The 7,500-nt window shown below is 45.0% G+C and overlaps 29 non-coding genes across 29 annotated transcripts in view; all 29 read left to right on the forward strand.

Moving 5' to 3' along the window:
- LOC149955216 (5S ribosomal RNA) overlaps positions 1–96 on the forward strand; it is a 119-nt gene extending 23 nt beyond the window's left edge. Inside the window, exon 1 of the ribosomal RNA XR_016478800.1 lies at positions 1–96. This exon is cut by the window's left edge and continues 23 nt beyond it. This is a non-coding gene — a ribosomal RNA (5S ribosomal RNA).
- Positions 97–239: 143 nt separating this feature from the next.
- On the forward strand, positions 240–358 carry LOC149955217 (5S ribosomal RNA). The gene has a single exon (XR_016479655.1). It is a non-coding gene; the product is annotated as a 5S ribosomal RNA (ribosomal RNA).
- A 143-nt stretch (positions 359–501) lies between these two features.
- On the forward strand, positions 502–620 carry LOC149955218 (5S ribosomal RNA). Its single transcript, XR_016479656.1, has one exon. It is a non-coding gene; the product is annotated as a 5S ribosomal RNA (ribosomal RNA).
- Positions 621–763: 143 nt separating this feature from the next.
- Positions 764–882, forward strand: LOC149955219 (5S ribosomal RNA). The gene has a single exon (XR_016479657.1). It is a non-coding gene; the product is annotated as a 5S ribosomal RNA (ribosomal RNA).
- Positions 883–1,025: 143 nt separating this feature from the next.
- LOC149955220 (5S ribosomal RNA) lies at positions 1,026–1,144 on the forward strand. The gene has a single exon (XR_016479658.1). It is a non-coding gene; the product is annotated as a 5S ribosomal RNA (ribosomal RNA).
- A 143-nt stretch (positions 1,145–1,287) lies between these two features.
- LOC149955221 (5S ribosomal RNA) lies at positions 1,288–1,406 on the forward strand. The gene has a single exon (XR_016479659.1). It is a non-coding gene; the product is annotated as a 5S ribosomal RNA (ribosomal RNA).
- A 143-nt stretch (positions 1,407–1,549) lies between these two features.
- On the forward strand, positions 1,550–1,668 carry LOC149955222 (5S ribosomal RNA). Its single transcript, XR_016479661.1, has one exon. It is a non-coding gene; the product is annotated as a 5S ribosomal RNA (ribosomal RNA).
- A 143-nt stretch (positions 1,669–1,811) lies between these two features.
- Positions 1,812–1,930, forward strand: LOC149955223 (5S ribosomal RNA). The gene has a single exon (XR_016479662.1). It is a non-coding gene; the product is annotated as a 5S ribosomal RNA (ribosomal RNA).
- Positions 1,931–2,073: 143 nt separating this feature from the next.
- LOC149955224 (5S ribosomal RNA) lies at positions 2,074–2,192 on the forward strand. The gene has a single exon (XR_016479663.1). It is a non-coding gene; the product is annotated as a 5S ribosomal RNA (ribosomal RNA).
- Positions 2,193–2,335: 143 nt separating this feature from the next.
- Positions 2,336–2,454, forward strand: LOC149955225 (5S ribosomal RNA). Its single transcript, XR_016479664.1, has one exon. It is a non-coding gene; the product is annotated as a 5S ribosomal RNA (ribosomal RNA).
- A 143-nt stretch (positions 2,455–2,597) lies between these two features.
- LOC149955226 (5S ribosomal RNA) lies at positions 2,598–2,716 on the forward strand. The gene has a single exon (XR_016479665.1). It is a non-coding gene; the product is annotated as a 5S ribosomal RNA (ribosomal RNA).
- A 143-nt stretch (positions 2,717–2,859) lies between these two features.
- LOC149955227 (5S ribosomal RNA) lies at positions 2,860–2,978 on the forward strand. Its single transcript, XR_016479666.1, has one exon. It is a non-coding gene; the product is annotated as a 5S ribosomal RNA (ribosomal RNA).
- Positions 2,979–3,121: 143 nt separating this feature from the next.
- LOC149955228 (5S ribosomal RNA) lies at positions 3,122–3,240 on the forward strand. Its single transcript, XR_016479667.1, has one exon. It is a non-coding gene; the product is annotated as a 5S ribosomal RNA (ribosomal RNA).
- A 143-nt stretch (positions 3,241–3,383) lies between these two features.
- Positions 3,384–3,502, forward strand: LOC149955229 (5S ribosomal RNA). Its single transcript, XR_016479668.1, has one exon. It is a non-coding gene; the product is annotated as a 5S ribosomal RNA (ribosomal RNA).
- Positions 3,503–3,645: 143 nt separating this feature from the next.
- LOC149955230 (5S ribosomal RNA) lies at positions 3,646–3,764 on the forward strand. The gene has a single exon (XR_016479669.1). It is a non-coding gene; the product is annotated as a 5S ribosomal RNA (ribosomal RNA).
- Positions 3,765–3,907: 143 nt separating this feature from the next.
- LOC149955231 (5S ribosomal RNA) lies at positions 3,908–4,026 on the forward strand. Its single transcript, XR_016479670.1, has one exon. It is a non-coding gene; the product is annotated as a 5S ribosomal RNA (ribosomal RNA).
- Positions 4,027–4,169: 143 nt separating this feature from the next.
- Positions 4,170–4,288, forward strand: LOC149955232 (5S ribosomal RNA). Its single transcript, XR_016479672.1, has one exon. It is a non-coding gene; the product is annotated as a 5S ribosomal RNA (ribosomal RNA).
- A 143-nt stretch (positions 4,289–4,431) lies between these two features.
- LOC149955233 (5S ribosomal RNA) lies at positions 4,432–4,550 on the forward strand. Its single transcript, XR_016479673.1, has one exon. It is a non-coding gene; the product is annotated as a 5S ribosomal RNA (ribosomal RNA).
- A 143-nt stretch (positions 4,551–4,693) lies between these two features.
- On the forward strand, positions 4,694–4,812 carry LOC149955234 (5S ribosomal RNA). The gene has a single exon (XR_016479674.1). It is a non-coding gene; the product is annotated as a 5S ribosomal RNA (ribosomal RNA).
- Positions 4,813–4,955: 143 nt separating this feature from the next.
- LOC149955235 (5S ribosomal RNA) lies at positions 4,956–5,074 on the forward strand. Its single transcript, XR_016479675.1, has one exon. It is a non-coding gene; the product is annotated as a 5S ribosomal RNA (ribosomal RNA).
- A 143-nt stretch (positions 5,075–5,217) lies between these two features.
- LOC149955236 (5S ribosomal RNA) lies at positions 5,218–5,336 on the forward strand. The gene has a single exon (XR_016479676.1). It is a non-coding gene; the product is annotated as a 5S ribosomal RNA (ribosomal RNA).
- Positions 5,337–5,479: 143 nt separating this feature from the next.
- Positions 5,480–5,598, forward strand: LOC149955237 (5S ribosomal RNA). The gene has a single exon (XR_016479677.1). It is a non-coding gene; the product is annotated as a 5S ribosomal RNA (ribosomal RNA).
- A 143-nt stretch (positions 5,599–5,741) lies between these two features.
- On the forward strand, positions 5,742–5,860 carry LOC149955238 (5S ribosomal RNA). Its single transcript, XR_016479679.1, has one exon. It is a non-coding gene; the product is annotated as a 5S ribosomal RNA (ribosomal RNA).
- A 143-nt stretch (positions 5,861–6,003) lies between these two features.
- Positions 6,004–6,122, forward strand: LOC149955239 (5S ribosomal RNA). The gene has a single exon (XR_016479680.1). It is a non-coding gene; the product is annotated as a 5S ribosomal RNA (ribosomal RNA).
- Positions 6,123–6,265: 143 nt separating this feature from the next.
- Positions 6,266–6,384, forward strand: LOC149955240 (5S ribosomal RNA). Its single transcript, XR_016479681.1, has one exon. It is a non-coding gene; the product is annotated as a 5S ribosomal RNA (ribosomal RNA).
- A 143-nt stretch (positions 6,385–6,527) lies between these two features.
- LOC149955241 (5S ribosomal RNA) lies at positions 6,528–6,646 on the forward strand. The gene has a single exon (XR_016479682.1). It is a non-coding gene; the product is annotated as a 5S ribosomal RNA (ribosomal RNA).
- Positions 6,647–6,789: 143 nt separating this feature from the next.
- Positions 6,790–6,908, forward strand: LOC149955242 (5S ribosomal RNA). Its single transcript, XR_016479684.1, has one exon. It is a non-coding gene; the product is annotated as a 5S ribosomal RNA (ribosomal RNA).
- A 143-nt stretch (positions 6,909–7,051) lies between these two features.
- Positions 7,052–7,170, forward strand: LOC149955243 (5S ribosomal RNA). The gene has a single exon (XR_016479685.1). It is a non-coding gene; the product is annotated as a 5S ribosomal RNA (ribosomal RNA).
- A 143-nt stretch (positions 7,171–7,313) lies between these two features.
- On the forward strand, positions 7,314–7,432 carry LOC149955244 (5S ribosomal RNA). The gene has a single exon (XR_016479686.1). It is a non-coding gene; the product is annotated as a 5S ribosomal RNA (ribosomal RNA).
- Positions 7,433–7,500: the final 68 nt, after the last annotated feature.

A 7,500-nucleotide genomic window follows, 5' to 3' on the forward strand; every position in this document is an offset into this window, starting at 1 on the left:
AACCGCGGTTCTCGTCCGATCACCGAAGTTAAGCAACGTCGAGCGCGGCCAGTACTTGGGAGGGTGACCACCTGGGAACCCCGCGTGTCGTTCTCCTTTTAGAGGGTGGAATACTTTTCTTAATATTTTGAAGAAATGGAATACATTTTTAATTTCTAAAAAAAATGTTGTTTCTTGAAGTTCTTTGGCGCGCGCTCTTTAAAGTGGACTTGAACGACGATCTTACGGCTTCTAACGGAGAGAACGGCCATATCACGTTGAAAACAGCGGTTCTCGTCCGATCACCGAAGTTAAGCAACGTCGAGCGCGGCCAGTACTTGGGAGGGTGACCACCTGGGAACCCCGCGTGTCGTTCTCCTTTTAGAGGGTGGAATACTTTTCTTAATATTTTGAAGAAATGGAATACATTTTTAATTTCTAAAAAAAATGTTGTTTCTTGAAGTTCTTTGGCGCGCGCTCTTTAAAGTGGACTTGAACGACGATCTTACGGCTTCTAACGGAGAGAACGGCCATATCACGTTGAAAACAGCGGTTCTCGTCCGATCACCGAAGTTAAGCAACGTCGAGCGCGGCCAGTACTTGGGAGGGTGACCACCTGGGAACCCCGCGTGTCGTTCTCCTTTTAGAGGGTGGAATACTTTTCTTAATATTTTGAAGAAATGGAATACATTTTTAATTTCTAAAAAAAATGTTGTTTCTTGAAGTTCTTTGGCGCGCGCTCTTTAAAGTGGACTTGAACGACGATCTTACGGCTTCTAACGGAGAGAACGGCCATATCACGTTGAAAACAGCGGTTCTCGTCCGATCACCGAAGTTAAGCAACGTCGAGCGCGGCCAGTACTTGGGAGGGTGACCACCTGGGAACCCCGCGTGTCGTTCTCCTTTTAGAGGGTGGAATACTTTTCTTAATATTTTGAAGAAATGGAATACATTTTTAATTTCTAAAAAAAATGTTGTTTCTTGAAGTTCTTTGGCGCGCGCTCTTTAAAGTGGACTTGAACGACGATCTTACGGCTTCTAACGGAGAGAACGGCCATATCACGTTGAAAACAGCGGTTCTCGTCCGATCACCGAAGTTAAGCAACGTCGAGCGCGGCCAGTACTTGGGAGGGTGACCACCTGGGAACCCCGCGTGTCGTTCTCCTTTTAGAGGGTGGAATACTTTTCTTAATATTTTGAAGAAATGGAATACATTTTTAATTTCTAAAAAAAATGTTGTTTCTTGAAGTTCTTTGGCGCGCGCTCTTTAAAGTGGACTTCAACGACGATCTTACGGCTTCTAACGGAGAGAACGGCCATATCACGTTGAAAACAGCGGTTCTCGTCCGATCACCGAAGTTAAGCAACGTCGAGCGCGGCCAGTACTTGGGAGGGTGACCACCTGGGAACCCCGCGTGTCGTTCTCCTTTTAGAGGGTGGAATACTTTTCTTAATATTTTGAAGAAATGGAATACATTTTTAATTTCTAAAAAAAATGTTGTTTCTTGAAGTTCTTTGGCGCGCGCTCTTTAAAGTGGACTTGAACGACGATCTTACGGCTTCTAACGGAGAGAACGGCCATATCACGTTGAAAACAGCGGTTCTCGTCCGATCACCGAAGTTAAGCAACGTCGAGCGCGGCCAGTACTTGGGAGGGTGACCACCTGGGAACCCCGCGTGTCGTTCTCCTTTTAGAGGGTGGAATACTTTTCTTAATATTTTGAAGAAATGGAATACATTTTTAATTTCTAAAAAAAATGTTGTTTCTTGAAGTTCTTTGGCGCGCGCTCTTTAAAGTGGACTTGAACGACGATCTTACGGCTTCTAACGGAGAGAACGGCCATATCACGTTGAAAACAGCGGTTCTCGTCCGATCACCGAAGTTAAGCAACGTCGAGCGCGGCCAGTACTTGGGAGGGTGACCACCTGGGAACCCCGCGTGTCGTTCTCCTTTTAGAGGGTGGAATACTTTTCTTAATATTTTGAAGAAATGGAATACATTTTTAATTTCTAAAAAAAATGTTGTTTCTTGAAGTTCTTTGGCGCGCGCTCTTTAAAGTGGACTTCAACGACGATCTTACGGCTTCTAACGGAGAGAACGGCCATATCACGTTGAAAACAGCGGTTCTCGTCCGATCACCGAAGTTAAGCAACGTCGAGCGCGGCCAGTACTTGGGAGGGTGACCACCTGGGAACCCCGCGTGTCGTTCTCCTTTTAGAGGGTGGAATACTTTTCTTAATATTTTGAAGAAATGGAATACATTTTTAATTTCTAAAAAAAATGTTGTTTCTTGAAGTTCTTTGGCGCGCGCTCTTTAAAGTGGACTTCAACGACGATCTTACGGCTTCTAACGGAGAGAACGGCCATATCACGTTGAAAACAGCGGTTCTCGTCCGATCACCGAAGTTAAGCAACGTCGAGCGCGGCCAGTACTTGGGAGGGTGACCACCTGGGAACCCCGCGTGTCGTTCTCCTTTTAGAGGGTGGAATACTTTTCTTAATATTTTGAAGAAATGGAATACATTTTTAATTTCTAAAAAAAATGTTGTTTCTTGAAGTTCTTTGGCGCGCGCTCTTTAAAGTGGACTTCAACGACGATCTTACGGCTTCTAACGGAGAGAACGGCCATATCACGTTGAAAACAGCGGTTCTCGTCCGATCACCGAAGTTAAGCAACGTCGAGCGCGGCCAGTACTTGGGAGGGTGACCACCTGGGAACCCCGCGTGTCGTTCTCCTTTTAGAGGGTGGAATACTTTTCTTAATATTTTGAAGAAATGGAATACATTTTTAATTTCTAAAAAAAATGTTGTTTCTTGAAGTTCTTTGGCGCGCGCTCTTTAAAGTGGACTTGAACGACGATCTTACGGCTTCTAACGGAGAGAACGGCCATATCACGTTGAAAACAGCGGTTCTCGTCCGATCACCGAAGTTAAGCAACGTCGAGCGCGGCCAGTACTTGGGAGGGTGACCACCTGGGAACCCCGCGTGTCGTTCTCCTTTTAGAGGGTGGAATACTTTTCTTAATATTTTGAAGAAATGGAATACATTTTTAATTTCTAAAAAAAATGTTGTTTCTTGAAGTTCTTTGGCGCGCGCTCTTTAAAGTGGACTTGAACGACGATCTTACGGCTTCTAACGGAGAGAACGGCCATATCACGTTGAAAACAGCGGTTCTCGTCCGATCACCGAAGTTAAGCAACGTCGAGCGCGGCCAGTACTTGGGAGGGTGACCACCTGGGAACCCCGCGTGTCGTTCTCCTTTTAGAGGGTGGAATACTTTTCTTAATATTTTGAAGAAATGGAATACATTTTTAATTTCTAAAAAAAATGTTGTTTCTTGAAGTTCTTTGGCGCGCGCTCTTTAAAGTGGACTTCAACGACGATCTTACGGCTTCTAACGGAGAGAACGGCCATATCACGTTGAAAACAGCGGTTCTCGTCCGATCACCGAAGTTAAGCAACGTCGAGCGCGGCCAGTACTTGGGAGGGTGACCACCTGGGAACCCCGCGTGTCGTTCTCCTTTTAGAGGGTGGAATACTTTTCTTAATATTTTGAAGAAATGGAATACATTTTTAATTTCTAAAAAAAATGTTGTTTCTTGAAGTTCTTTGGCGCGCGCTCTTTAAAGTGGACTTGAACGACGATCTTACGGCTTCTAACGGAGAGAACGGCCATATCACGTTGAAAACAGCGGTTCTCGTCCGATCACCGAAGTTAAGCAACGTCGAGCGCGGCCAGTACTTGGGAGGGTGACCACCTGGGAACCCCGCGTGTCGTTCTCCTTTTAGAGGGTGGAATACTTTTCTTAATATTTTGAAGAAATGGAATACATTTTTAATTTCTAAAAAAAATGTTGTTTCTTGAAGTTCTTTGGCGCGCGCTCTTTAAAGTGGACTTGAACGACGATCTTACGGCTTCTAACGGAGAGAACGGCCATATCACGTTGAAAACAGCGGTTCTCGTCCGATCACCGAAGTTAAGCAACGTCGAGCGCGGCCAGTACTTGGGAGGGTGACCACCTGGGAACCCCGCGTGTCGTTCTCCTTTTAGAGGGTGGAATACTTTTCTTAATATTTTGAAGAAATGGAATACATTTTTAATTTCTAAAAAAAATGTTGTTTCTTGAAGTTCTTTGGCGCGCGCTCTTTAAAGTGGACTTGAACGACGATCTTACGGCTTCTAACGGAGAGAACGGCCATATCACGTTGAAAACAGCGGTTCTCGTCCGATCACCGAAGTTAAGCAACGTCGAGCGCGGCCAGTACTTGGGAGGGTGACCACCTGGGAACCCCGCGTGTCGTTCTCCTTTTAGAGGGTGGAATACTTTTCTTAATATTTTGAAGAAATGGAATACATTTTTAATTTCTAAAAAAAATGTTGTTTCTTGAAGTTCTTTGGCGCGCGCTCTTTAAAGTGGACTTGAACGACGATCTTACGGCTTCTAACGGAGAGAACGGCCATATCACGTTGAAAACAGCGGTTCTCGTCCGATCACCGAAGTTAAGCAACGTCGAGCGCGGCCAGTACTTGGGAGGGTGACCACCTGGGAACCCCGCGTGTCGTTCTCCTTTTAGAGGGTGGAATACTTTTCTTAATATTTTGAAGAAATGGAATACATTTTTAATTTCTAAAAAAAATGTTGTTTCTTGAAGTTCTTTGGCGCGCGCTCTTTAAAGTGGACTTCAACGACGATCTTACGGCTTCTAACGGAGAGAACGGCCATATCACGTTGAAAACAGCGGTTCTCGTCCGATCACCGAAGTTAAGCAACGTCGAGCGCGGCCAGTACTTGGGAGGGTGACCACCTGGGAACCCCGCGTGTCGTTCTCCTTTTAGAGGGTGGAATACTTTTCTTAATATTTTGAAGAAATGGAATACATTTTTAATTTCTAAAAAAAATGTTGTTTCTTGAAGTTCTTTGGCGCGCGCTCTTTAAAGTGGACTTCAACGACGATCTTACGGCTTCTAACGGAGAGAACGGCCATATCACGTTGAAAACAGCGGTTCTCGTCCGATCACCGAAGTTAAGCAACGTCGAGCGCGGCCAGTACTTGGGAGGGTGACCACCTGGGAACCCCGCGTGTCGTTCTCCTTTTAGAGGGTGGAATACTTTTCTTAATATTTTGAAGAAATGGAATACATTTTTAATTTCTAAAAAAAATGTTGTTTCTTGAAGTTCTTTGGCGCGCGCTCTTTAAAGTGGACTTGAACGACGATCTTACGGCTTCTAACGGAGAGAACGGCCATATCACGTTGAAAACAGCGGTTCTCGTCCGATCACCGAAGTTAAGCAACGTCGAGCGCGGCCAGTACTTGGGAGGGTGACCACCTGGGAACCCCGCGTGTCGTTCTCCTTTTAGAGGGTGGAATACTTTTCTTAATATTTTGAAGAAATGGAATACATTTTTAATTTCTAAAAAAAATGTTGTTTCTTGAAGTTCTTTGGCGCGCGCTCTTTAAAGTGGACTTCAACGACGATCTTACGGCTTCTAACGGAGAGAACGGCCATATCACGTTGAAAACAGCGGTTCTCGTCCGATCACCGAAGTTAAGCAACGTCGAGCGCGGCCAGTACTTGGGAGGGTGACCACCTGGGAACCCCGCGTGTCGTTCTCCTTTTAGAGGGTGGAATACTTTTCTTAATATTTTGAAGAAATGGAATACATTTTTAATTTCTAAAAAAAATGTTGTTTCTTGAAGTTCTTTGGCGCGCGCTCTTTAAAGTGGACTTGAACGACGATCTTACGGCTTCTAACGGAGAGAACGGCCATATCACGTTGAAAACAGCGGTTCTCGTCCGATCACCGAAGTTAAGCAACGTCGAGCGCGGCCAGTACTTGGGAGGGTGACCACCTGGGAACCCCGCGTGTCGTTCTCCTTTTAGAGGGTGGAATACTTTTCTTAATATTTTGAAGAAATGGAATACATTTTTAATTTCTAAAAAAAATGTTGTTTCTTGAAGTTCTTTGGCGCGCGCTCTTTAAAGTGGACTTGAACGACGATCTTACGGCTTCTAACGGAGAGAACGGCCATATCACGTTGAAAACAGCGGTTCTCGTCCGATCACCGAAGTTAAGCAACGTCGAGCGCGGCCAGTACTTGGGAGGGTGACCACCTGGGAACCCCGCGTGTCGTTCTCCTTTTAGAGGGTGGAATACTTTTCTTAATATTTTGAAGAAATGGAATACATTTTTAATTTCTAAAAAAAATGTTGTTTCTTGAAGTTCTTTGGCGCGCGCTCTTTAAAGTGGACTTGAACGACGATCTTACGGCTTCTAACGGAGAGAACGGCCATATCACGTTGAAAACAGCGGTTCTCGTCCGATCACCGAAGTTAAGCAACGTCGAGCGCGGCCAGTACTTGGGAGGGTGACCACCTGGGAACCCCGCGTGTCGTTCTCCTTTTAGAGGGTGGAATACTTTTCTTAATATTTTGAAGAAATGGAATACATTTTTAATTTCTAAAAAAAATGTTGTTTCTTGAAGTTCTTTGGCGCGCGCTCTTTAAAGTGGACTTGAACGACGATCTTACGGCTTCTAACGGAGAGAACGGCCATATCACGTTGAAAACAGCGGTTCTCGTCCGATCACCGAAGTTAAGCAACGTCGAGCGCGGCCAGTACTTGGGAGGGTGACCACCTGGGAACCCCGCGTGTCGTTCTCCTTTTAGAGGGTGGAATACTTTTCTTAATATTTTGAAGAAATGGAATACATTTTTAATTTCTAAAAAAAATGTTGTTTCTTGAAGTTCTTTGGCGCGCGCTCTTTAAAGTGGACTTGAACGACGATCTTACGGCTTCTAACGGAGAGAACGGCCATATCACGTTGAAAACAGCGGTTCTCGTCCGATCACCGAAGTTAAGCAACGTCGAGCGCGGCCAGTACTTGGGAGGGTGACCACCTGGGAACCCCGCGTGTCGTTCTCCTTTTAGAGGGTGGAATACTTTTCTTAATATTTTGAAGAAATGGAATACATTTTTAATTTCTAAAAAAAATGTTGTTTCTTGAAGTTCTTTGGCGCGCGCTCTTTAAAGTGGACTTCAACGACGATCTTACGGCTTCTAACGGAGAGAACGGCCATATCACGTTGAAAACAGCGGTTCTCGTCCGATCACCGAAGTTAAGCAACGTCGAGCGCGGCCAGTACTTGGGAGGGTGACCACCTGGGAACCCCGCGTGTCGTTCTCCTTTTAGAGGGTGGAATACTTTTCTTAATATTTTGAAGAAATGGAATACATTTTTAATTTCTAAAAAAAATGTTGTTTCTTGAAGTTCTTTGGCGCGCGCTCTTTAAAGTGGACTTCAACGACGATCTTACGGCTTCTAACGGAGAGAACGGCCATATCACGTTGAAAACAGCGGTTCTCGTCCGATCACCGAAGTTAAGCAACGTCGAGCGCGGCCAGTACTTGGGAGGGTGACCACCTGGGAACCCCGCGTGTCGTTCTCCTTTTAGAGGGTGGAATACTTTTCTTAATATTTTGAAGAAATGGAATACATTTTTAATTTCTAAAAAAA

The sequence above is a fragment of the Leiobunum rupestre genome, chromosome 2 (assembly GCF_980474605.1).
Source record: "Leiobunum rupestre chromosome 2, qqLeiRupe1.1.hap1, whole genome shotgun sequence".
NCBI classification, from domain to species: Eukaryota; Metazoa; Arthropoda; class Arachnida; order Opiliones; family Sclerosomatidae; genus Leiobunum; species Leiobunum rupestre.